Below are 25,429 nucleotides of genomic sequence, written 5' to 3'. Positions count from 1 at the left end.
TACAGATACTTGAAAAAAGTACTTAGGTGCAGTAATGAAGTACTTGTACTTGGTTACTTCCCATCTCTGTTTACAGAGTTTGTGGAGGAGATATTAACCACCCAGACCACACAAACCCTAGTGTCCCTAGAAACTAAGATCACATCACATTGCAGAACCACTGCCAAAAACCACCCTAACCCTACCCCCCCCCCCCCCCCCCCCCCCCCGAAAAATACTTTTATGACAGAAACGCTGCCAACAAAGTTTATTGGCAGAACGAAGTAAAGTATCTCAGTGTAGACTTGTGTAACCTTTTTCTGAACCCAGAACCAGTACAGTATGTGTTTCCCTGGACCCCGCCTTGCCTGCTCTTCCAGCATAGGCTTTATGTAAGTGTAAGGGGTCAGCTAGGGCATTCCACGCTTGGGTGGCAGTGCTGTAGCAGGAGAATTTAGGCGGGCAAGGCTTGCTCAAGAGGCTTGTGCTTTTCTTTTACTATAAAACCTTGGAAAAATTGGGAATGATTTGGAAAATCCTCATACAAAACCCCCCTGGCGCATTCTTTTCCCGTGATGTCAGAGGTCCGCCAGCCAGCCAGTCGGTCCTCCCTTAAAGGGATAGTTCACAATGTTTTAACTTAAGTTGTATGAAATACTTGCCATTAATATAGTGGTTGCAACTGTATTAATTATTTCTTTCCCATGTCCGTATACTGTATATACGTACCTCGACGCTAGGTGGCGTCATATCCCAAGTCTATACGTACCCCAAAGTATACTCCGTCTATATAATGGTTGAGTGAGTCCAACCGCAGCGTTTAACATTGGTCCGGTTCCTACGGCAACGCCCCACCGTTACAGCTATGGGATTGAAAATATAAGCAGTAATGTTTGTGTTAGGGACAAACATTGAACTAAAAACAAACATTAAACCTATATAGGAGGGGCTAGCGCCCCTCAAAAACATAGTTCTGTGTGATAGAGGGGTAAAAAATGAACGAAAGTTGCACTATATTGTAATAGATCAACAATACAAATTACGCTAGTTTTGTGAATGAATTCACATTAGTTCATGCGTGGCCCCCAGTGCCCCCCACAAAATGACCGGAACTACTTAATATTCACCAAAACCAGAGCAGAACTCCCAGCACGGGACTTGGGCAATCAATTAATTCAGTTGCAACCACTATATTAATGGCAAGTATTTCATACAGCTTAAATCCCGAACCATCCCTTTAAAGTGCTTAACAGAGTCAAACGTAATCGATGCAAGAAGCACTAAGCAACGGAGGGTGAGAGAAATGTCTCCCCTCCAGTCCATCCCTTACGTGATCAGTCGGTCTGGTTACGAACCCCAATCCAACGGAAGCGCAAGGAGCTCAAGAGCGGTCCTCGACGCAAGCAGAGCAAAAGAACCCCTGGCAACCTTTGGCAGCAGAGAGCAAGAATTAAGGCTTTTCCTCCTGCTCGACCCCTCTTTCTTGAAAGAGGATGACACTTCCGCCGGCACATTGAGTTGTAAACGTAAACACATGGATATATCACATTGAAAGTTAAACAGGACAACATGACATCATCGTTCGAAGCACTGCTTTGCAAACTGGGTGATTATCAGGCCTGGACTGGCCACTACGTTATGTCCAGTGGGCAGTGAATGCCCCCCCTTGCTTTAATATGTGTTTGGGCCAAATGTCAGGGATGAGTTTTTGACCCAGTCCAGCCCTGAGTTCAGATGAGAACTCTGCAGAATTACAGTGGAGAACAGAGTGTGTACAAGCTCTGATAGTTGTGTATAATTTATCGTATCCTATGCTTCCAACTGGTGACAATTTGGCCGTTTACAGACGCGCACAAGATATTTTCAGATGAGGGTCCACGGCTAAATAAGTGTTAATTTGGGGGGGGGGGGTCCTTGACAAGCAAGAGTTTGAAAAGCACTGCCATAAACTGAATAATTATCCAGGCTTGCTTGAGAAATATTATTAAATGTATTATTCCTCCTTCTAGGAGATATTATGCTAATAGTTGGAGGGCAGTAAACAAACTCACGCCTGATAACTCCCCATGATACTGTTGTGTCTGAGTTCTATTCACTAATGAAATCACCCATCAGTATTGTGAGCCTGCAGGGCTCGACATACTTCACTGAACTCATACAGGATAAACAAGTGGGATAGAAAAAGAGTGATGGCACAAAAAATGAGCAGACAGAATAGGAACTGGAAAACTATCTAATTGATGCTGATCAAATTTAGCAGTTTAAATTGTAGTGTTCTTGTTGGATGTTAATGATCTTTTGTTGCGTTCTCTCTCCTGATTGGACAAATTGCCATCCTGACTTGAAAACAGAGTTTCCTGTTACTGAACAAACGCTCTATGATTACTGTCAGAAAATAGAATTTTACACCCTTTTAACTACTCTACTTTGGTAACAATTCCGGGGAACAAGTGGTGGGATTACAGGGGGTAGTATATAGCCACTCTATAGTGTGGGGGAAAGAGATCTGGATTAAACATCAAGTGAGGGATGAATCGAAAGGCTCACTGTGCAGATATTGTGTGAAATATGAGCTCATCATGCATATCTGGGTCACAGATAAACATAAAAGCATCGTTCTGGTCAATAAGGCTGACAGACATTGGATTGACGGTCTCAAATACAAAAGGAGACAACACAGATTGGTGAGCCTTCATACTGTCCTGCTGATTGAAGAATAAAAGAGCTTCTTTATGCACTGAGGTCATCAGCAGTTTGTGCCTGCAGAAGCTGTGTTTTTAATGCAAGCCATTGATGTTAATTGGCCTTAATTCAAATTAATGAGACATGCCAAAGCCATATGCCTTGCCTTATAGTTGAAGGTTGTTGTGTTTGTTGTGTGGTCGAATATTCGAATAATAATATTATTAGAGAGAGAGAGAGAGAGGGAGAGAGAGAGAAAGACTTTCACCAATGCAATAATAATGTTGGAATGTTTTATATACTGTAATGACGTGCGTACATAAAATACATAAGCTCCAAAGTGGTTAAAAGATGAAAGGTGCTTCCATGGACTACTGGCAGCATGCCCATGGTTATTATAGCTATCGTTGTTATTCTTATTTCATTTTGAATTCATGTTTTCATGTTTTCAATTTCAAACGAATCATGTACCTTTGACTCGCTACATTTCCATGAAGTGGAAAAGTGCATTAACCACCCACACACAAATTGCTCTTGTAGTTGAGTAATATTTGACCAGCAGTATCTATATTGGTCGAGTACTTTTTTTCCACCACTTACCAGTTGTGTAAAGTGACTAAGTACATTTACTCAAGTATTGCAATTAAGCACAATTTTGAGGTATTTATGTTTTACTTTACTTGGACTATTTCCAATTTTCAATACTTTTCTACTCCACTACATCTCTGATGAAAGTACTGTACCTTTACACCACTACAATTCTTTGAAAACTTGATTTCCTAGTTACATTTTAGATTTAGATTTTTATTACTAAACATACATTAATCACATGAGTTCTTCTATTTGAAAATAGCCAATCTACAAGCCCACAATGTTTCGAGATGTGACATGTTGTGAACTTGTAGATCGGCTATTTTCTAAAGATTTATATATTTTTAATTTGGAATGGGACATTCTGCATAATGAGTAGGCCTATACTTTTACTTGTGTTACTTTTTGTACTTTTTCTGTTTTGTATGTGTCTATGGAGTTGACATTACTCTAATAGACCCCCAGGTGTGGCAAATATGTCTTCCCTGTATATTTCTGGTTTCTTCCTGAAAGCCCAATCACACACACACACACACACACACACACACACACACACACCGCAGTTCCATACCAACGAGTGGCCACCAGCAGGAAACCAACAAAAGAAGTAATGAGACAATCATTTCATTCTCACTTTTATCAGACTTCAGCAGCTCGTCCTGTGCAGAGTGACTGATCCCCGTGCACACTGAGGGCATAATGTCATGTACTTTGTGGTGGTCTCTCCGACTCCAGCTCCCTGAAATGGAGGAATGCCAGAAGGAAGGAACACAGTTGAACACAGTGCAGCACTACCCCATGCACTAGCCTGGCTTTGGCCAGAAACATAATGTGCATTCACTCACGCCTCCTCCCAGGGAAAGAAAGAAAGTTACTATGTTTACCCAGGGTAACTGGACTAAAGGGAGGAAGCGTGAGTGAATGCATGTTATCAGTCTGGCCAATCAAGACAAGAGGCGAAATAAATCTAATCACTCACGCTGGCTCAAACATGTCTGTCTAATGTAATGATGGTACACTCATTAACCAGTTAACAGTTTACCGGTATTCAACATTATTTTCCAAACGTAAAAAGGGTCATTGCTTTCCGGCTAATAGTAAATACTTGATAGTGCGCTCGATAAGAACCCATCTCGATAAGCCTGATAGATAAGCTGCTCGTTATCAATAAAAATTAACGAGCTCCATCCCTAAAGAGAAGTGCCGCTAAGGCCTCATTCACACGTACTGCTCACCAGAACCCCATCCAAGAACAACATCACACCTGTCCTCCGTGAACTCCACTTACTCCCAGTCAACTACAGAATTGACTTCAATATACTCACCATTATACGAAGCCTTCAACAACCATGCCCTCACTACCTCTTCCGACTTCTTGTTGAGAGTTGAAAGCCTCTTATATATAGAACATATCAATGACGTAATCAATATACACTATATACACTAATACACTATGACGTAAAATAGTCCATTCATTGTCAATGGGAATGTAATGTTTGTGTAGGACAAAGGTTGTGCACACACACACTAAAAGCTGGACATAGGCGGGGATAGCGCACCCCTCAAAGATTGCAGCTATACAAGGTCGCAGCATGGTACAAAGTGATGTGCTGCAAGCTCGTACAGTATTTCAGTGACAGCATGTGGGACATACATTACACATCACTTATCAGAATGATAACACAAAACCAGTGTAAACCACAGCTACAGAAGCAAAGCAGACAGGTGGAAAGAAGGAATTAAGGTATGGGAGAAGAGAAATAAACAGAATTGTGAAAGAGGAGCCCGTAGGATAGGGGGCTTCAGAGATTATTACATTGATTGATTGAGTCGAATCATTCATTGGCTTGCACTGGGTGAAATTGTGATACCAGGCCTGAAAATAAACTGCTCTTCTCTCTCCGTGCTGTATGAATAGAAAGAAGTACCGGATATTTGTTACAAAGTGTTGAACTAGCAGTTGTAGAAAGAGCAACTGCATGGCCTATTTCTCACCTTGAAGTCATGCCAGATAGTTTACAAACAAGCTGTCAGAGACCGGCCGTGTGGGTGGGTGTGTGGGTACGCACGTACGTGCATGCGTGCACAGGCGCACTTCTCCTCCCTGCCTGTCAGCTCTGGTATGAACCGCCTGGAGCTCATGCTGGACAACAACTTGCTTACTAAAGGCCATATTATATCAATAAGTCTGCCTATAAGCCATTAAGACGTGTTGTGAGACATGTCTTCTAAATCCTTCATTGCTACAGTATATCAGTGCTATACTCAAACATGTTCATGTCAAGGACCTCCAAAATGATGTGTTTTTAGCCGTGGACCCCCACCTCAAAATATGTTGTTCCAGGGACCCCCAGAATGACATTTGAGTGTTCTCTCTAAAATTGAACTAGTTGTACTGTAGTTGAACATCTGCTTTAATTTTGACCTCAGCACCTAACCCGAGTATATACTGGCGGATGAGTGTGTGCTTTTTTTGGGTGTTTTTCTTTACTATTTTGTAAAACACTGAAGTAAAAGAATCAATATTTGAAAATGTCAACAATGCTATAAAGGAAGGAAGGAAGCTAGGAAGCGTGCCAGAAGTGAAGTAGGAGACAGACGGAAGATAGCAGAATACATTAGAGAACATCAGTACATCACGAATGCTGAAACACTATAGATCAGTCATTGGAACGTGCAGCAGCACCTGGAGATGTTATTTTAATGAGCCATAATGATTCGCACAGACGGGCTCCTCTGAACATTGTGGGGATTTGGTCTGGCCCTGTGGCCTTTAAAATCACACACACTGGCACTGGGCTAATGATTAACCTGAGGGAAGTTGGGTATGTGCTGAGCGGGGAGGGGAAAAAAAGAAAATAAACGCTTGCACACCGTGGGCTCCATTTGCAAAGACTTCTAAAACAGTTTTTTTCTGGAAAATGTATGTTTATCTCAGTGGTGCTCAAACTTTTTATTATTTGTCTCCCGAGGAAGAAATTTGTCTTAGACAAGGGGCCGCATGCAAGCGTAGCCCTTATGCCCATGTCGCCGCAGAGCAGCAAAAATACATCTTTCTACTAGCAACATCAAAGAAAGCGGAAGAAAAAATGCTGCAGTAGCACTGCTTGAATATGAAGCACAGGCTGTATAAGCAAGTTTAAGAAAATGATGATGACAAATTATACGTGCAAATCTATCTGCTAAGGTTGTTAACTAAGCTTACTTGTAATGAGCAAGCCATAACTTAATTGGAATAGATCGCCCCCTAGATTGTCTAATGTCCTACGGTGTTTGTCATTAGCATGACAAAGATAATAATGTCGCACATCGATTGGATGTGAGTTGTACTGCGAGGGCCCTGTGGCGCCCTGGGTAGAATAGGAACACAACTGGTACGTCTATAAAACTGTTTACTGATAATCCCCATGCCTCTTTTTTTTTTACAGGCCTAATTCGTCTGATGTTCACAGCTACTCTACAGTGCAGCGGAAACGATGTGAAAGGTAATGCGATTGTTTGATCCACGGGGAGTTCTGCACAGTGCTGTGGTGTTAAAGTGATGTGAAGACACACTGTTGACACTTTACGAGTTTACGGAGATGATTCGTCCGTCGGTGCCATTCATTCAGCAGGGCCAGATGCTATAGTCTCGTGTGGCCAGACTGTTGTGTTGCCTCCTGCAATCTTCAATTGCTTCCATCATACAGTCTGGAGCATGCATGGAAGCTCATAAGGAAGTGATAAAGTGGAAGTGAAGCATCGTCCCCATGCACTTCCGTTTCGTCTTTACAGTCTCGCAAATTAATTAAAATAAAAATATTGTATACAAAATGTTCACGGGAAAAACAATATATATACTGTGTGTGTGTGTGTGTGTGTGTGTATATATATATATATATATATATATATATATATATATATATATATATATATACACACACAGTATATATTATACAGTATATATATTTTTTATATTTTATATTTTTTCGTGAACGGAAATGCCAGCTTCCTTGCTTGGGCTTAGGGAGGTGTAGTTCCAGACTCTATATAACATTCTGATATTGTGGAATAGTTGTCTGCAGAGGGGTATAGCATGCTCCTACTGGAGAGAGAAAAAAGAAGAAAAAGAAAACACACAAAACTATCTAGCTTCGCTAGCTGGAAGGTTCACTGCAAAGCTATCTCTATTTCCTTTGTCCCGATCCTTGTAAGATCCTTCCTTTCAATGATGTAATGGAAAGAATAGTGAAAATCTATAAAGGTCATGCAATGCATTGTGAGTTTGAATCTCCGGCTCCTCCTGGCAGTGTGTTGGAAGTCCTACTCTATACGGCATACATACCTCCATACTATTCAGCCGGTTTACAAAGTAAACGTTGCCTGTGTGAGAAAATTAGATCAGCAGGATTCAACACTAGAGGGAGCGAGGACAACGATCTGGTACCACCCACTTTCAAAACACTTCAACACTGCCACCCAAGCGTAGAATGCCATGACCCCCTTCCTCAAAAAATGCAGATCACTTGCATCTTTTAAAACAGGCCTGAAAATCCCAATAAGGGGGAGGAAATGATCACCTCCCCCCCACACCCATTCCCCCTCACTGCATGTACAGTGTTTATTTTTTTTTACTGTGATGATTAGATATGTTGCTGTTTTTACCTTAGATTTTTGTTGTTATTGTTCATAGGGTGTTGTAATTGATTGCATAGGGCCTAAATGGAAACAATAATAATAATAATAAATCAATCAATCAATCGTATCAGTATAACACTAACTTTAATCAATCAATCGTATCAGTATAACACTAGTTATTCAGATACCAGGAGAAAACTGGGACTCATCTTTAGGCACAATAGCAACATCATCGATCAATATTCAATAGGAACAGCTGGGGAGGTGACAGTCGACGCAATGATTATCAGCCCGAGTAGCGGATAAAGTACCTCATTGTATTCATAGCCACCGCAGCCGCTCTGCAAGGACAACCAACGTAGCGGGTTTCAATGGGGGAGGGGTGGGAGGCTGGGGGTCAAATTCGTTATGCGATAGGGACTATTTATTTTTCTACTATCCCCATTCTGGGCGGAACATTAGCCGCCGCAGCTAGGGGGTCTAGTCTGCAAAATAATTAAGATAATAATGCTTTAAATGCTGAATTATTACAATTATGTTTATCTAATTGAAAATGGTGCTGTCATACATATGATTCATATTGTAGTAGAGGTTTCTGTTTCACCTGTTTCTGTTTCACCCCAGACAGGTTTAAAGATTCAGTAGTAGTAGATTTTCATTTTAGCATTTCCCCCCCATACAAACCCTATTGTTGTAACCTCAAACTCCATTTTAACCATGATACATTAATTGAAAAAAAATGCATCCTGGGTTCTGCAGGTGACTGATATTGTTCTTCTAATGCGAGTGGGAAAATAAATTAATGTTGATTAGCTACTTTCACTAAATTGGTTCCTGGGTAAACGATACATTTCTCTTTTGGGTCTCGAGCTAAAAGGTTTGTGACAACCATCATAACTCACCATAGCAGACCACCCCAAACCATCCGTACATTGTGCCATGTTGTGTCGAATTACATCATCTTCAGCCAGACAGCGTCTGCCAGACAGCATCTTCCATGTTTTTCAGAAGAAATGGAGCACACGCACACACTCACGCATGCACGCATGCACGCACGCACACACACACACACACACACACACGCACGCACGCACGCACGCAGTATACTAGGCACGGAGATAATGAACACAGACACTCATACATAAAAAATACAGATTTGTATTCTAAAACTTTGTCTGGCAACACAGGAGCAATATCTGTAAATATAAAGTACTATTCTCATGATGCAACTTTATGAAGCTGAATATCTCACCAATATTGTGGACATAAGTACAATAAAAAAATATAACTTTGGGTTGGATAGAGACCAGAATCAAAAAGTGAAACTTAGACCCATCTGTCTAATTTCAGACCTCTCTCTCAGCCACAGTACCTGTTAGGTCCTGGAGGAAGTTGTTGCTTGGTTACAGTCATCAAACATGCCATTCACAAACAGTTTCAGTCTGGCTTTATATTAAACCAAGCTGCAGCACTGAGACTGGTGTCTTGAAAGTTCTTGGTGATCTCACCTTTGACACTGTGGGCTGTATTTTGCGTGTCTTAAGTACCAGGTCTTATTCCCTAACTTGAGTAAACTAAAGACCTGGAGGCGTGATCAATGCCCTTTGGCCACTCAGAATAGCCAAATGGCATTGATCACGCCTCCAGGTCTTTAGTTTACTCTATTAGGGAATAAGACCTGGTACTTAAGACACGCAAAATACAGCCCTGTGGATCACAGGATCCTGTTATCACAACTTTGGCACACTGCTTTGGCATGGTTATAGAATGATCAGATACGAGTTTCCCTGTGCAGCTAGGGACGTTTTCAGAACAGCTCAGTAGTATTCTTTCAGTTGTGACTCTTAGTCAAGGTTAATGCCGATCTCCCCCGACACAACTCGAGATGGTAATTAATGCTTCCGTTTAATCTAGGCTCTAAGCTGCAGTCCCTTTGCTAAAGTGACTGCAGCTTGTTCATAATGAAGCTGCTCGTCTCCTCACTGGTACCAAAAGCCCTTTATAATTAGTAGGGCCTTTAACACGTTAATTGAGATTATTAATTACAGAAAAATAAAACGCATTTTTAATCACACTATTTTTTTCACCGCGGAATGTTGTCACTGGACGAGTGGACGGCACATCACCCAGTGCACTGAGTGCAGTGTTGTCGTTAGACAATAACACCAGACCGGGGGGAAGCCGGAGAGGTGCACCAGACCGGGGGGAAAGCCGCTGAGATCACTTTGCTTGCCTCCGTGGATGGGAAATAAGATTTAAAAGGCTATCCTATGATAGCTTGGTTAAAAGCACAGTTGTGTGCAATTATGCAATGAAGAATTTGCATATCACCGCACCACGTCAAGCCTCCAGTATCAGCTTGATGGGAAACATGTTAACAGATTAGATCCTTTCCCCTCACACCCGCAGGCTGTGCAGCCCCTCGTTTTTATCACAAAAAAAGATGTTAAAGCCTACTTTCCTCCTTCTAACGCTATGGCTCAGAGCTAACGTTATTCCAACTCTCAGTAGCAGTTCAAGGACCCACGCGCACCCAGCCCACACTCGACCAGATGACATGGTTTCTTAACCAAACGGTTATGGCCAATTAACTAAAATGTCAAATCTGTTATGGCTGTTATGTCCTCTGAAGCAACAGGTGTTTTCTAATGGTCATGTCACATATGTGCTTGCACCAAGCTCCCCAACCCTGTGGAATGCATTCCCCAAACTCTCAGAGACATGCCCCCACCCTCCAAACCTTCAATATTGCTTTCCACTTGCTCATTCCACTGTTTTAATTTATTTGATTTCTTAGTGTTTTTCCACTAAAAAAGTTGTTTTTGTTTTCTCATGTCCCCCTTGTAAAGCAGAAAACACTACAATATATACATTATTAAATTTGAGATATTATTATTAATATTATTACTACAAAACGCATGTATTGCTTAAACGTATGTATTCACTATTCATTGATTCACTCGTATACCAAAGCCCATTAGAAAAAGATACTTCTCACTGTTCTCAGGTTCTTGATACTGTATGCGATTCATTAATTACAAAGCCTCTGATTAATTAGATTAAAAATCTAGTCCCAGCCCTAATAATTATAGCTTTTAATAATAAAAACAATCATTATGTAACATTTCGGAGATTAAGCAAGAGAGGTGAGGTCGAGATGATTTGGACATGTGCAGAGGAGGGATGAGGGTATATTGGGATAACGATGCGGAAGATGGAGCTGCCAGGCAAGAGTTGAAGAGAGGCCAAAGGGAAGGTTTATGGATGCTGTGTGAGAGGACATGCGGGCCGCAGGGCCTCAGGGGTGACCAAGGAAGATGCAGAGAACAGAGTCAGATGGAAAGAGATTATCCGCTTTGGCGACCCCTGATAAATAATATGATTTGTTTTAAAGCCCTTAATGAGCTGGCTTCTTATCTTCCCTAAAAAAGTAGGGGTGATTGAGCCTATACCCCTCCATTCATAGAGGCTTTTTAAATGTTTTTTTAAAGACTGAATATGTCTCAATGACGTATATAATCTTAGTTGACCTGGCCTCCTGATGTTGTGATGTGAACGGCATCACAGTGTCAGTGAACGGCTGACCCAGGCTGTGCTTCCATGACTATAGGCCAGAGAGTTGATGAGAGGGTTCAGTAGCCAGCGCTGGGCCCTCGGCCAACTCGTTGAAGGGAGGGATGTGACAATGTGTGTGTTAATAGATAAAAGTGAGGGCAGAAAAGTGAAGACGCCAAAAGTCATTGGCCGGAATGACATTTCTGAGTATTTGATTGGGTCGCCACAAGTGATTATAGGACTTGAGGATAAAAGGTCTTGACGATAAAAAGTGATGACAGAAAAGTGATCAGGTTTGAGCTATGAAATACAGCTGGCCTCTCCCTCAGTCTACTGCTGGCTCTCCACAGAGACCAGAGAAAAAGCCACAGTAAGCAAAACACTACACTTCCATGAGTTGTTGAAAGGTGAATTGATACAGAACTGGCTATCTTGTTTCCTTCTTTTTATAAGCAACGTATAGGACTTATTGAGTTGGCCTTGAACTTGCTTTAATGGAAAATTCCCCCGGCTGTGTTGATATCGAATGATTTAGCTTTTTCTCCTGTTCTGTTATTGGTTACGATAAGTCTTCACAACACTGTTTATGGTTGTTGTCGTGTATTTTCTATACAGACTAAACAAACCAGAGATGAAATAATGTTCTCAAAAGCAAACTGCAGAGTAGTGGAAAACCCTGCATCAGATGAAAAACAGGGCAGAGAGGGTTCCTCGAGTGTTGAATTGACCATTTATTCAATGAAAGACAGAGACAGCAGAGCTTCACCGTGGGCCCTGAGCCTGGAGCTCAGGGCTCCATACCACTGACCGTCTGGGCGCTCAGTGAAGACTAGTCAAAATGCTTACATTGGATCCACTTTTAAGCAGTTAGAAACATACAGTCAAACATGAATAGAGAGTGTGTTTCTTCAAATCAACATAATTATGGCATAGGAGATACTGCAGACCGCTGTGTGTTTTGGTTCACATCTAAGCAAGCTTCAAAGGGTTAGAACAATAGGATTGTAAATGATTGTAAATGAACAATAGGATTGTGAGGTGACTGCTGCCGTCTCTAGTCAACTTAATAGTCAATTCTTCATGTTTGTTCTGGGCTACAAAGAGAAGAGAAAGCAGTATCTCTCTTATTTACGACATAACCATTCCTTTTGTCTCTCATTTGTGTTATGTCCTGGTATTGTTTTTTCTCGTTTGAAACGTTTGTTTTGTTATTTTACACACACACACACGCACGCATGCACGCACGCACACACAGACACACACACACACACACACACACACACACACACAGGAAGAACGGGTGGGGGAGTATCGACATATGGAATGTCAGTACAGCCCCCCCAAAAATAAAATAAATAATATCCAATAGGCTATTACATTTCCAAATGATTACGTCATATGACACCGAAGTGAGTCTATGGGATTTTTTATGTTTGTTTAGAGCACTTAATGTAAATTGTTTTCCAGCCAAGTATATGGACTTTAAAGCTTGTTTAGGGCACTAAATGACGACGTAAGACGTCATGTGGCCAATGTAACAGTGGGTGCCCCTCACTTCACATGAGTGTGATTTTAGTGTGCCATTACCAGCCTACAATATCGGGAGGCTGATAATATCGGACATCCCTAATCTGAATACAACATTGTGAACAAATCCTAAATTGACGTCACACTGCAGCTCTCTGTCTATATAACCCTATGTTTGGGAACCACTGCTCTAAAGTTAGAGAAGTCTCCCCTCGTCTGTGTGCTGCACTGCAGGGACACATTTGTCACTTCCACGGAGGTTTGGTGAGGAAATAGAAAGGTACATGAACATTAAGATTAGTCCTGATGTCATGACACAGTTCTGTCATCACATACTGTACACTTTGGCCAGTGACGCCACAAAGTTCTGGGATGTCCTCGTTTGCCGCCTTATGCCTGCATTTCTACTTGTTTGTGCATCGTGTCAGCCACCGAAAATAGCTCTCAAGATCTCACCATATGTGTGAGCAGTGGTGGAAAAACTACTCGCATTTTTATTTTTACTTAAAGTAATGAGAAATGTACAGTGGCGTAAAGTACTTTTACTTAAGTACAATTTTGATGCCGATACTTTTGTTCTTTTACTTAAGTACATTTTCAATACCGTTGACTTTTACTTGCAGTATTGGTACTTTTACTTATGTAAAACAATTGAGTACTTTTTCCACCACTGGAAATGTAGAAATACCAAAATTCAAAATTTACTTGATTAAAAGTACACAAGTGTGGGTATAAAAATGTACTTAAAAGTAAATGTACTCATTATTAGGCAGAATGTCCCATTTCAAGTTTTCAAATATGTAAACAAATCTTTTGAAAATATAGGGATGCAAGTCATGCGACACATTGTGAGCATGTAGATCAGCCATTTGCCAAATTGTATGGCTGAAGTGGTTATAGTTTATGTTTTGTAATATAATAATCAAAAACTTTCAAATAATTGCAGTGGAGTAAAAGTAGAGTATCTCCAATTTCCAATACTTTTACTTCTACTCCACTACATCTCTGAGGAAGTAAGTCAAATAGCTCAACATTGTATACAGTACTTATAGTTACTTGCCACCACTCGTTGTGCAATTGTGTCATGCCCCGAAAACAGCTCTGAAGATCTCACCGTGTGTGACCGTGTACATCTGGTACTCATATGAGGCTAATAAAAGGTTAGCTGGTTTCTGATATGACATGAAATCCATTGCGTGATGGACGGTTTATTTCCTTTATGTCTGAGAGCATGCCAGCATGTTGATTTATAGAGAATACTACAATATCTCTTGGGCCATGTTGAAACATTGCATTATATGCATTTCATATATCGTCTCCTTTGGGTGAAAACCTCATTATGTCCAAAACTGACTTTTCAGATCAAAATCAGAAGCATCAACTATAGCAGATCTACAAGCTCATGGATCTGCTACTTCTGATGCTTTTTTGTGTGGCACTGTAGGTATATGCTCATTCATTTATGGGACAAAAATACAAAAGGTTACAATATGGAGATAAGAGGTTTCTGCCCGACAGCAACACTATATGGATTCAATGTATGGCAGTTTAATTGACTGTGGTGGGATTCATACAGCACTGCTGAGAATGTGAGAATAGTTTTCTCATACAGCAATGACGTGACGTCCATCACTTTTCTTGACTGTTATTAAAGAAATCCTGCATTACTCGTAGGACTTTATTTATGTGAAATACCTTTGGTCTGTGGCGAGGTTCTGCACAACAGTCGGTGCTCCTGTGGTCTCCATCCGCTTGTGTGGGTTTGAAATGCATTCCATTAGGTTTTTCTTCAACACTACACTTTAAGCATTCAGGAAAACGATCTTAATCCAATGGGACTAAGCCCCGTTCAGACCAAGGAAGCTAGGAAAAAAAAGCGAAGCTAAAATCATTTTGACGCAGCTTTTTTTTTTTTTTTAGAAAGTACTGTACAAGGTAGCTGTCAGTCAAGCGGCCTGGACTGGCCTTGGCAGACGAGAAAGAAAACGGGCAGTCCGAGCAGACGCGCATTTTAAAGTCTAAAATGTAAAATAGCGGCTGTAGAGGAGAAATAATGATATATTTAGTTGCATCATAACCTATTTATGGATGAATAAATAATACAATCTTGGTAAACATGCTTGTAAATAACCGAACGAAACCCCCCACTCCGCTCTCCTCTCCCCCGGGCCACGAGCGAAACCCTCCGGGCATTTTTTTTAAATACATACTCTGTATGTAATGTTAATGTTGATTTAGCAAGAGCATACCGTATTTATGGAAAGAAATACAATTGTATATATCCAGCACCTCGTAAAAGCAATTAAAACAGCTTGTGTTTACGTGTGGGTTCCGGACATTCAGTCCCAAGTCTCCCGGGGAAGGGAGACCCTCGGCTTCCCTGTATGTGGTGGGCTCCTCCACGGTGCTCCACCACCCCCCCCTCCCTGTATGTGGTGGGCTCCTCCACGGTGCTCCACCACCCCTCCCTCCCTGTATGTGGTGGGCTCCTCCGCGGTGCTCCACCACCCCCCCCTCCCCGTTTAGCGCATGTTTGCTTTTAATTAGCAGCTCGATGTGAAACTTGGGCCGCTATAGTAGCCTAGTAGGCATACTTTTATTACTTCATAAATAAATAATCAATATCACACACACACACACACACACATGGGGATTGTGGTCTATCTATCTATAAATATAGGCTATCTACTGTCTTTCAACTGTTGTTATGAGGTTCATCGATAGGCCTACATGAACGCAATAAACCAATTGAAATGATTCTCTCAAAAAAATCTTATCTAGCCTATGCGATTGTTTCATCAATACACGAATGCGATAAATAATGACAAATTATTCCCTCAATTTTTTGTATTATCTATGCGATTGGTTTATCGATTCAGAACGCAGCAAACCAATCACAAAACACGGGCAACATATTGCATAAATAGAGGGGGTACATACAACTGATATAAAGGCTATTAATATTTTTTTAAAGGTATGATTGACGGTGCCCAAGTTTCAACATACATGCAGCTAGCTACTACCGACACACACACACACACACACGATGGATGTGCACACGACCACAGAGCGCGCTGCTCATCCCCTCCCCTCCCCTCTTCCCGGAGAAAGTTTGGGGAAAAAGGCAGCGGGTCCGACACGAAAAAACAACCGGTTGGAACTATATTGTTTAGTTGTTTGTCTATCTTTCTATATCTGCTAATTTATCAACTGTGTGTGTGTGTGTGTGTGTGTGTGTGTGTGTGTGTGTGTGTGTGTGTGTGTTGCAGGAGAAGGAGAGGCTTTCAGCCCTGGAGAAGAAATACCTCAGCCTGACGGGTGGGAAGAGCTTTCCTAAGAACTCCACCACCATGAAGGAGGTGAGATCACACACACACACACACACGCGCGCGCGTGCGCACACACACGCACACGCACACGGACACGGACACACGCTAACATGCTTTGAATGATACACCAAGGCTTTAAACATGCCGGAGCTCTGTGTTTTTAATGTGAGTTTGTCATGCTGCTAACCTGACTTTATAACTGATAGAGTGCAAAATAGAGCGTGCGAGCATAATGGCTGCAGTTGTCTTCCTCACTCACATTTACATTGGTTCTTATGGGGGAGGGGGCTGAGAGGTCACATTTACATTGGTTCTTATGGGGGAGGGGGCTGAGAGGTCACATTTACATTGGTTCTTATGGGGGAGGGGGCTGAGAGGTCACATTTACATTGGTTCTTATGGGGGAGGGGGCTGAGAGGTCGTGGATAGCGGTCGCCGTGTCAGAGGTTTGACACGGGGAGTAAATCAGGTCTCCTGACCTGTCGAAACAGGAAGCGCGTCATAATGTCAACGAGGCTGACTGTCTGCCACGCCTCCTCTTCCCATTTACTCCCCTTTCCTTCCTTTCAGTCGTACCCGGGCAGTCCCACGGAGGTAACCCCACTGACGCTCGCCGCATGACGACCCACTGTGTGTGTGTGTGTGTGTGTCACACACACACACTGGGCCGGATATGGGCATGGGCAAGGGCAATGCCCCCCGAAATGGCGAGCATGGGATCTTCAGTGTGTTTGAGTAGATGGTGCGCTGTGATTGTTTGTCTGACAGGACATAGAAATGGTGGTTACACACAGCCAAAGGTCGTCGGGGTTGGGACTCCGTAGGGATTGCCAGCCTATAGGTAGCCAGACGGTGCCTCCAGCCGTTATTTTTTTAAACAAATCTGCCTCAGGTAAAAACAAACCAAAGAAACCCCGGCAGAAACATCAAGCAAAACATGCTTTTTCCCCGCTGCGATAACAACATTCAGACATCTCTTACGTGCACAGATTCAAGTTGTCAGTGGTCAGACGCCTCCCATGTGGTGTCTGGGAGTGTGAACACAGCATGTCTTCTGATGTTAACAAGTCAACCTCAGCCTGGCTGTGGACTGCAGGGAGCGTCGTCAGCATCTTCTGCTTTTCATCTATAAAGCAGAAAAAAGGCAAGACATTGTTGCTGTCGGGCTAGTGTTCATTTTGACAGTACATTTTGATTTAGTTTTAGTCAGTCTTTTGTATTTATTTTCATCTGAATTGTTTTAGTTTTAGTCTAGCTTTAGTCGACTAAATATGATACGATTTTAGTCGGACAGAAACATCCATTACGCAGTTAAAACGGGTGCTATGACAAGTTGACAACGGGTATTATTACGTTCCAAAGTTGCATCATTCTCAAGTAGGCCGCTAGGCTCGTACAGGTCTAGTTCCCATAATGCTTTGGTGCACTACTCCTCCTTGTGGATAGGGGAGGGCTGTCTTACTGAGACAACATGTAGTCCAAGGTCTATTAAATAAGGTCAGGAAGCGAAGACCGTACGGTGGATTCCATGTTGCTCCCTGGAAGGAAAGAAACATGTGCAATTGAGACCAGGAAGTTGTAAATACACAAATCATAGATATGGCACAAATGGCTCAGCAGATGCTGTGATGCTACTTAAAGGAGGGATGCTTGTACATTATGTCATGCACGTCATGTATACCGACCAACAACTGTCTGTGTGATGAATGATTCATGCTGGAACTTGGCTGTTAAAACTTTAATATAAAAGGTAAAATTCAATGATAGATTAGGTTAATTGACATAATGAACTTATGGTAATGTTTTGATGTGGGGAAGGCATTTCACCATTTCAACAGCCATTGTCATTTATGTCTTAGATGGAATCTGGACAGACAGACAGACAGACAGACAGACAGACAGACAGACAGACAGACAGACAGACAGACAGACAGACAGACAGACAGACACCAGGATACAGAGTAGACCTACTGTACACCTTTATATCTGCTTCGTCGTCAAATAGAGAAAACAATAGGCACATTGTTATTTGCATTTAATGCATTATTCATCAACACAATACAAGTTTATTCATCGGGCATACAGTTCAGTTTGAATAGGGTGTATCTGAACATAATTTATATTCCTAAACATAACGTTTTGATCTGTCTGTCTGACAGACCCACAGAGGTGGGACTGCAGGCGGACCCATGGATTTATGACGAGGAAACCCCGGGCCGATGGAGTTTAACATTGAGCGCCCGTTTGCACTTCCGCATTTTGGTGACGGCCCTAGTTACAGTCTTATGACTCTGATGAAGACCGCAAGGTCGAAACGTTAGTCGTTCTGTATACTTAGCACCTAATAAAAGGCTCTAAATGTCTGTGTTGCTCAGTGTCCTCTCCTCCTCCTGCAATCTAAAAACACATTTACCCACATAAAAACCCCAGGAAAGTGTTTCTTGTCTCTAAAACATAATTAAAATTAGATCTGGTTGCAAAAGGGGTGAAGTGTACGTCCCTTTAAGTAATTTGACGGCTGTCAGAAAGTGGCAAAAGTGGCCACATTTGTAACGATATTCTAGTCATTTATTTTCTGTGGTGAAGCCCATGTAGCAAGTGATGATTTAATAATGAAACGCTTTGGCAGGCTGTGAACAAGATGATGTATATATTTATATATATATACTGTCAACTCTTTGAAGGGAAAATGAAACGTGACTCAAATGCCTATGAACCATTTCCATTGCAAATCACCATCCACAATCTGAGCACAGAGGCACACAGCTTATGGGCAAAGGGCTCTTTTGATCTCTGTAACAAACAGCTGTGGGGACTGTAGTGGGAATTTTAGAATGCCAACTACAGTGCCAAATATATGCATATTGTGTATTTATCTTCCTTCCATTAAGTCCGCTCACCAATGTGCTCAGTCTAATTCATGCAGCTGTCAATCTAACAGCTGACAATTGACTCCTCCACGCTGTCGGCAAAGGTATACTTTAATCTGGCAGAAGAAGTGTAGTGCCCAGGATTACATTAGATAATTGGCACTGGGTGAAAAAAAAACTAGGTTGCAAAATCGTGGGATTAAAATTATTTAAAAAAACAAAAACACCCAAGCATGATGGTTTTGGAACTCCGTGGGCCTTGCATGCTGTCCTGCACTTTAAGTCTTCACCACCACACCATGTGACAATACGGGGTCCTTGACATGGAATGAGTTTGAGAGGCTGCCACACTGCCACAGCACTGTCACACTGAGCCACTTAGCTTAGCACTCGTGTTCCAGCTTGCACACCGGTCGTGACGACACTGATGATGAATGGCAGCAAGTGTGTCCTGAGTTAATAATAACCTTACTAATCGAACACCTGGGACTCATTATTTGTGTGTTGTCCTTTATCCAGGACAAAAGACCCATGCAGGCTCACACCATCACACTAAGCTACAGTCTCCCAGTGCAAGTGGTTTCTTAGGAGACAACAAGAGACAGGAGGGAGGGGGGGGGATAAAGACAGAGAAATAGACAGAGAGAGAAAGACAAACATTGAGAGGGGAAAGGGGGCAGTATACAGACATAGAGAGAGAGAGAGAGAGAGAGAGAGGCAGACAGACAGACAGACAATGTGGGGGCCCGTCCCATCATGCATCTGTGTCTCAGGGTGACAATGTGAGCCTATCAATGAGTTATTTCATCAGTCAGCAGTCTCCTCTCTTTACCTGGTCACTGCAGTGTCATTGCCTCCGATGACACTGAAGCCAGTGTTCAGTCTGAACAGTCCTGTAGCAGTAGCAGCACCTGTTCTGTAAGAGGAGAGAGGAGCAGATAGTGTCAGAGAACACAGAGGCCACTGCTACTGTACCTGCTCTATAGAGGAGAGGAGCAGATAGTGTCAGGGAGGGAACACAAACAACAAGTCCCTCCAGAATGCTGCAGTACATCGTCATCATCGCCAGCCGGTGTTTTGACTAGAGAAATAAGTAACCAGGTCTATGAAAACAAGCCCAAAAGAATAGGCTATAGGCCACATGAGCACTTTACCTATTCGATCTGCAATTTGAAAACCGCCGCTCTGGGGACACGGTGGCGCAGTAGGTAGGAATGCCTCCTCACAGCTAGAAGGTCCTGGGTCAATCAGTTGACTTTGATTCAGACGAACACAACGTCGGTTATGAATTATAAATCTAATAAAATTATAAATTATAAATCTAAATTACTATACGCTTTAGACTTTGCATACGCCTGTAAGGTCGTCGAGGCTAGTGCAAGTGCTACGGCAAGTGCTATGGGCCAAGATGGAGTCTGAAGAGGCGAGTTTTCAGACTACGGCGGAAGATTGGGAGTGAGTCTGCAGTTCTGATTGGAATGGGAAGTTCATTCCATAGTTTGGGAGCCAGAAGGGAGTCTGGGACGTGTGGAGCGTTGTCTCGGCTGTTTAGTGACTGTTCTGCCAGCCTCGTTGCATTTGCTGATCTGAGCACGCGAGGCGGTTTGTAGGGTGAATTACGGAGTGAATTTCCATTTATATGAGACCCCGCTAATAAATATTTGAGACGGGACCCATGATTATGGTACAGAATTAACAATTATTTTATTCATAAAAACGGGGTACAAAAGACGTAATTTGCATATCAAATGTGTTAAAAAGTGTTTGAGGTGACACTGTGAATGGGGAGAATGGTTATTGAACAAAAGAACACAAATCAAAGCAAATCTAAAAGGGAAGAGAGGAACAGAGGCAATAGGGGCTGCTTGTTCAAGCTGGACCAATACGCAAAGACAAACAAAGAATTGCAAAAAAATTGCACAGAGCACAATAGCATGGACCAACTAGAAAAAGTGCCCCTCGGGGCACAGGTCTCCACCAGGCCAGGCCAGGTCAGGTTGTGGCCTCCTGGTGGCGCTATAATAGGCCAATGTGAAAAGGGTGCCATTTGTTCTTACACCATTGATGGCAATTGGATGATTTGAGGTATTTTGTTACAAAAATGTGTTTTGCAAAAAAATCCACCTATTGGCGCTATAACAGGCCAATGTGAAAAGGGTGGGATATATTCCTCAGCCTAGTAGGAAAGTCTGTGAAAGATTTCACGTAAATTGCACACTGCATTCATGATTTGAGGCGTTTTGTTTCAAAAGGGCCAATCCTGCAAACTTTGAAAGCCTATGTTGGCCAATTAGGATGGAATATGAAATATCGGACAGATTCATCTTGAGAGAAACAAGCCCCAAGTTCTCTTGTAATAAGCAGACATAGTCGAGGACAACCTGCGAGAATGGAATAACTCAGCGATACCAAAGCCTGTTGGCTGAGGTGCCTGTATGTTGTTGTTACTCTTTGTTGCTGTCCAGTGGGGGGGAATTAAACAACTTCAGTGCACTGTGCCTATGGCACAATGCAAGGAATAAAATCAATAAATGCATTCGCATTCGAGAGATATTACGCACTGCCGGGAATTACAGACCATAACCAGAATATTTACTACATGCCTGACATATACTGTAAACCAACACCAACACATTTTAAATAATACACAGACATAACACCAGAAACGAGTTCCAGAAACGGTTGAGAAATGACAGAGTTACCCTGTGGGGGTCCCTCTACTGTACCCTCTACTGTACTGTCACTGTACTATACTGGCACACCCAAAATCACCATATAAACAGTTAATATGTGCGTGTGTGTGTGTGTTAGGATGCGCACAGGTGGTGAAAAACAACCATGCTGTTTTCGTGCTTAGACGCACCCATCCAGCCACCGACCCAGCCACACACATAGGGCTCGATTCACCAACAATAAATACGCCAGAGTGTAACGGTGGCGGAAACGGATATCGTATTTATCCGTCCGATCAAGCTCGCTGAGTGTATCCTTTCCGCATTTTTCCCAAGCGATTCGCCTGGTGTCGCCTGGTTAGTTGGAACATCCACGCCCATTCTACACCATATAAGGCAACAGGAAATCTCGAAATACGTCATCATAGCCGGCACAGAGGATACCCAAACTTTAAATTTCCTATACAACAGCGCGATGAGCTTGTAGAGTAGTTAATTTTGACAGATCTTCAAGCAAACCGCATGAGTTATATGTATAAAATGAAACTTGCCAACTTGGCACGCATTGCTTCACTCCTTGTTAAATGTCAGAACGTTAATAAGTTAACTGATATGTTACAGTTACTTTCACATAATGAGAAAGAAGTTAATTTGTACTGTTCACCACACGACCAAATGCTATATTACAACTCAGCAATGATAAGCCCTTACTGATGAATGCACTGCAGGGTTATAAAAAAAAGAAAGAACACTCGCCTGCAAAAGTAAAATAGATATCCTTTTTTTATCAGAGCTGCATTGATTCATGCCGGGAATAGATTAATATCATCTCACTGTCATCTGTCTGAATGCCATGTGGAGAATGGATTTGTTCTGATCATGGACACGTATAGCATATAGCTATTTAAAAGTTAAAACTGACTGGCCAAATTGCACACGCTGATGCCATAATGTGGATTTATAGGGCGAATTAGCCCTCGTGACTGCTGTCTGTCTGTCAGACCGGCATGTCTGTGAACCATAGAATGCCATAGACCAATGTGAGTATATTTGCAAATCAACTGCAAATTAGACTGGCTGGCTGGGGACAATCGTTCTGCTCTGTGCTGGAAGTATTTTTATATTGCAATTAATACTTTTACTTAAGTGAGCTTGAAACTACCAGTACCAGTACAGTACTACAGTACTACTACCATTGCAGAATGCACTTTACACACACCACATTTGCTGTCTGATGTGCTGACAAGTTGAACTTACTATGGAACAGAAGGTGGTGCCCTATAGGCCAGCATTAACTATGCAGTTTATTAATAATTCATAGCTTTAGGGAGTGACAGCTGCAATCTGCGGTATCTTATTTGAATGATACGGTAGAGTACATTTATACAACATACAGTACACTGAGTACAGCACATCTGCAGTGTTTGGATCGTATAGGAGACCTCCCTACTCTTCCACAGGCTTGCTGTTGAAATTGAAGCTCCGGGCCGATTCATACGGAAAAATGTCAGTTTGGGAATGATCCCCGACCGACGTTAGTTATAGGCTAAATAAAAGTCAATTATACTCCTTCACGGCTATTGTAAATATTGAAGATCCTTGATTTTGTGGCCGTGAAATGAGCCTTGCACAAAGTTGCACAGCGGACTGTGTACATATCCGACAGGTCCTCGCTGGGGTGGTGTGTTGTGCCACACAAACAGGCTGTGTGTGTGTGTGAGTGTGAGAGTTAGCAGGTCTGCCTGCTAACCCTGCAGGCAGACCTTCGCGCACAGCCACGTCAGAAGAACCTGACGCCCAACGTCAACCCCGGCTTTTTAGACAGCTGGTGGATGGAAAAGAAGCTCCACCTCCGCGGCTGACGCGGAGGAGAGTTTGTGTTTCTTCAGTTGCCAAACTCTAATATATTTCTGGGTGGAGCCCCTGATTGGCTGATTGCATATTAAGTTCTTCGAGTTTGAGATGTGACATAACATCCTCCACCCAGCGTCTGTGAGATGGCCCCGGCCGCACTGCCTTTTTCCAATATCACAATATACGTTTAGTAAATTGTGGTCCTATTATTATTATTATTATTTATTTATTTTAATTATAAAGTAGATTATGCTTAAATGGTGCATTTATATAGCGCCTTTATCCAAGGCGCTTTACATAGATTGTGCATTACATTCACCCATTCATACACCGATGGCAGCGGAAACCATGCAAGGCACCAACTAGCACATCGGGAGCAATTAGGGGTTCAGTGTCTTGCTCAAGGACACTTCGACAGTAACTCTGGGGGAGCCCGGGTTTGAACTGGCAACCTTGCGGTTCCCATCCAGGCACTCTACCCCTGAGCCACTGCCGCCCCATGCTTCTAGGCCTTCTACTGATTCTACCCAGTGAAGACACACCCTTGATGTGGTTTCAGCCAATAGCAGTGGTTTGTGGAACATACATTGCTCTACCATATACAGACAACATTACATTGTATTCAAAAAAAGGTAGTGGCACTTTAACTGGTTAATCTGAATGATATTCGATTTTCCCCCTTGTGTCGATTCATTATTATATTATATAAAATGCAATACTATCCGATCGATAGTTGCAGGCAGCCTTACTCAAGTGTGTCTGTCTCCGTCTGGCACAATGCCGGGTAAAATGGCTTGTAGCAAAGCTGTGACATTCACGGCCAAAGCAGGGCTACACTTCAGAAACATCGATCGGCGCCTGCAAGGCCTTCAGGGTGCCAGATGCCCTTTCAATGACAGACAATAAGGCCTTTGGACCGTACCTGTTGAACCTTACTTCAACTGCACTTTACCATGACTCACTGTGTAAGGTGAGTACAACAGTGATGGAAAACGTAGGCTACTCACAGGTTTTACTTAACCCATTCTGACCTGAGATCAGATTCTAAAAATGTCTTCTACATCCTGACAGTTTTCTGAAAAAGCTATGTTTCTATGTCAGTCGTTCTTCGATTTTTCAAAAATAGCAGACCTACAAGAAATAGTGTGTTACAAGTATGGCAATCCAAATTTACTTGAATAAAAAGTCCAAAGGTATTGGCATCAATCATGTAGTTAAACTACCTAAAGTATAAAGTACTCATGCAGAATGTCCCATTTCCACAAGTTATCGTAATACAATACAATTTATAATACAACCTTGAGCTTGTTGGTCTGCTATTTTCAAATTGCCAATATAGATCTGAAGTAGTTTTGCAATAATAAATGATCAAAATCTACAAAGTAACTATAATTTTTCAAATAAGTACAGTATAGTGGAGTAAAAGTAAGTACAATAATGTGCCTTTGAGATGGAGTGGAGTCGAAGTAAAATGATTGATAATTAGATTAGCTACTCCAGTAAAGTAAAAAAGACAAAATGCTCAAACTTGTACATACTCACAGTACATGAGTACATGTACCATACCTAGATACTTTACACCACTGAGTGTGATGGGTTGTGAGTTGTGACATTTCCCTGTAAAAGACATAATCCACCATCCCCTAGCATCTATTAGCCTCCAGGTGGCACAGTACACAGCACAGGCTGTGGTACAGAGGGCTATTTTTTAAGAAATCTGGCATCCTGGACTGAGCTTGCTTGGGGTAACCAA

This window comes from Protomyctophum bolini (genome assembly GCF_963924005.1).
Source record: "Protomyctophum bolini genome assembly, chromosome: 9".
Taxonomy (NCBI): Eukaryota; Metazoa; Chordata; class Actinopteri; order Myctophiformes; family Myctophidae; genus Protomyctophum; species Protomyctophum bolini.
The sequence above is the reverse complement of the archived record's forward strand: the minus strand, read 5'-3'. Positions refer to the sequence as shown.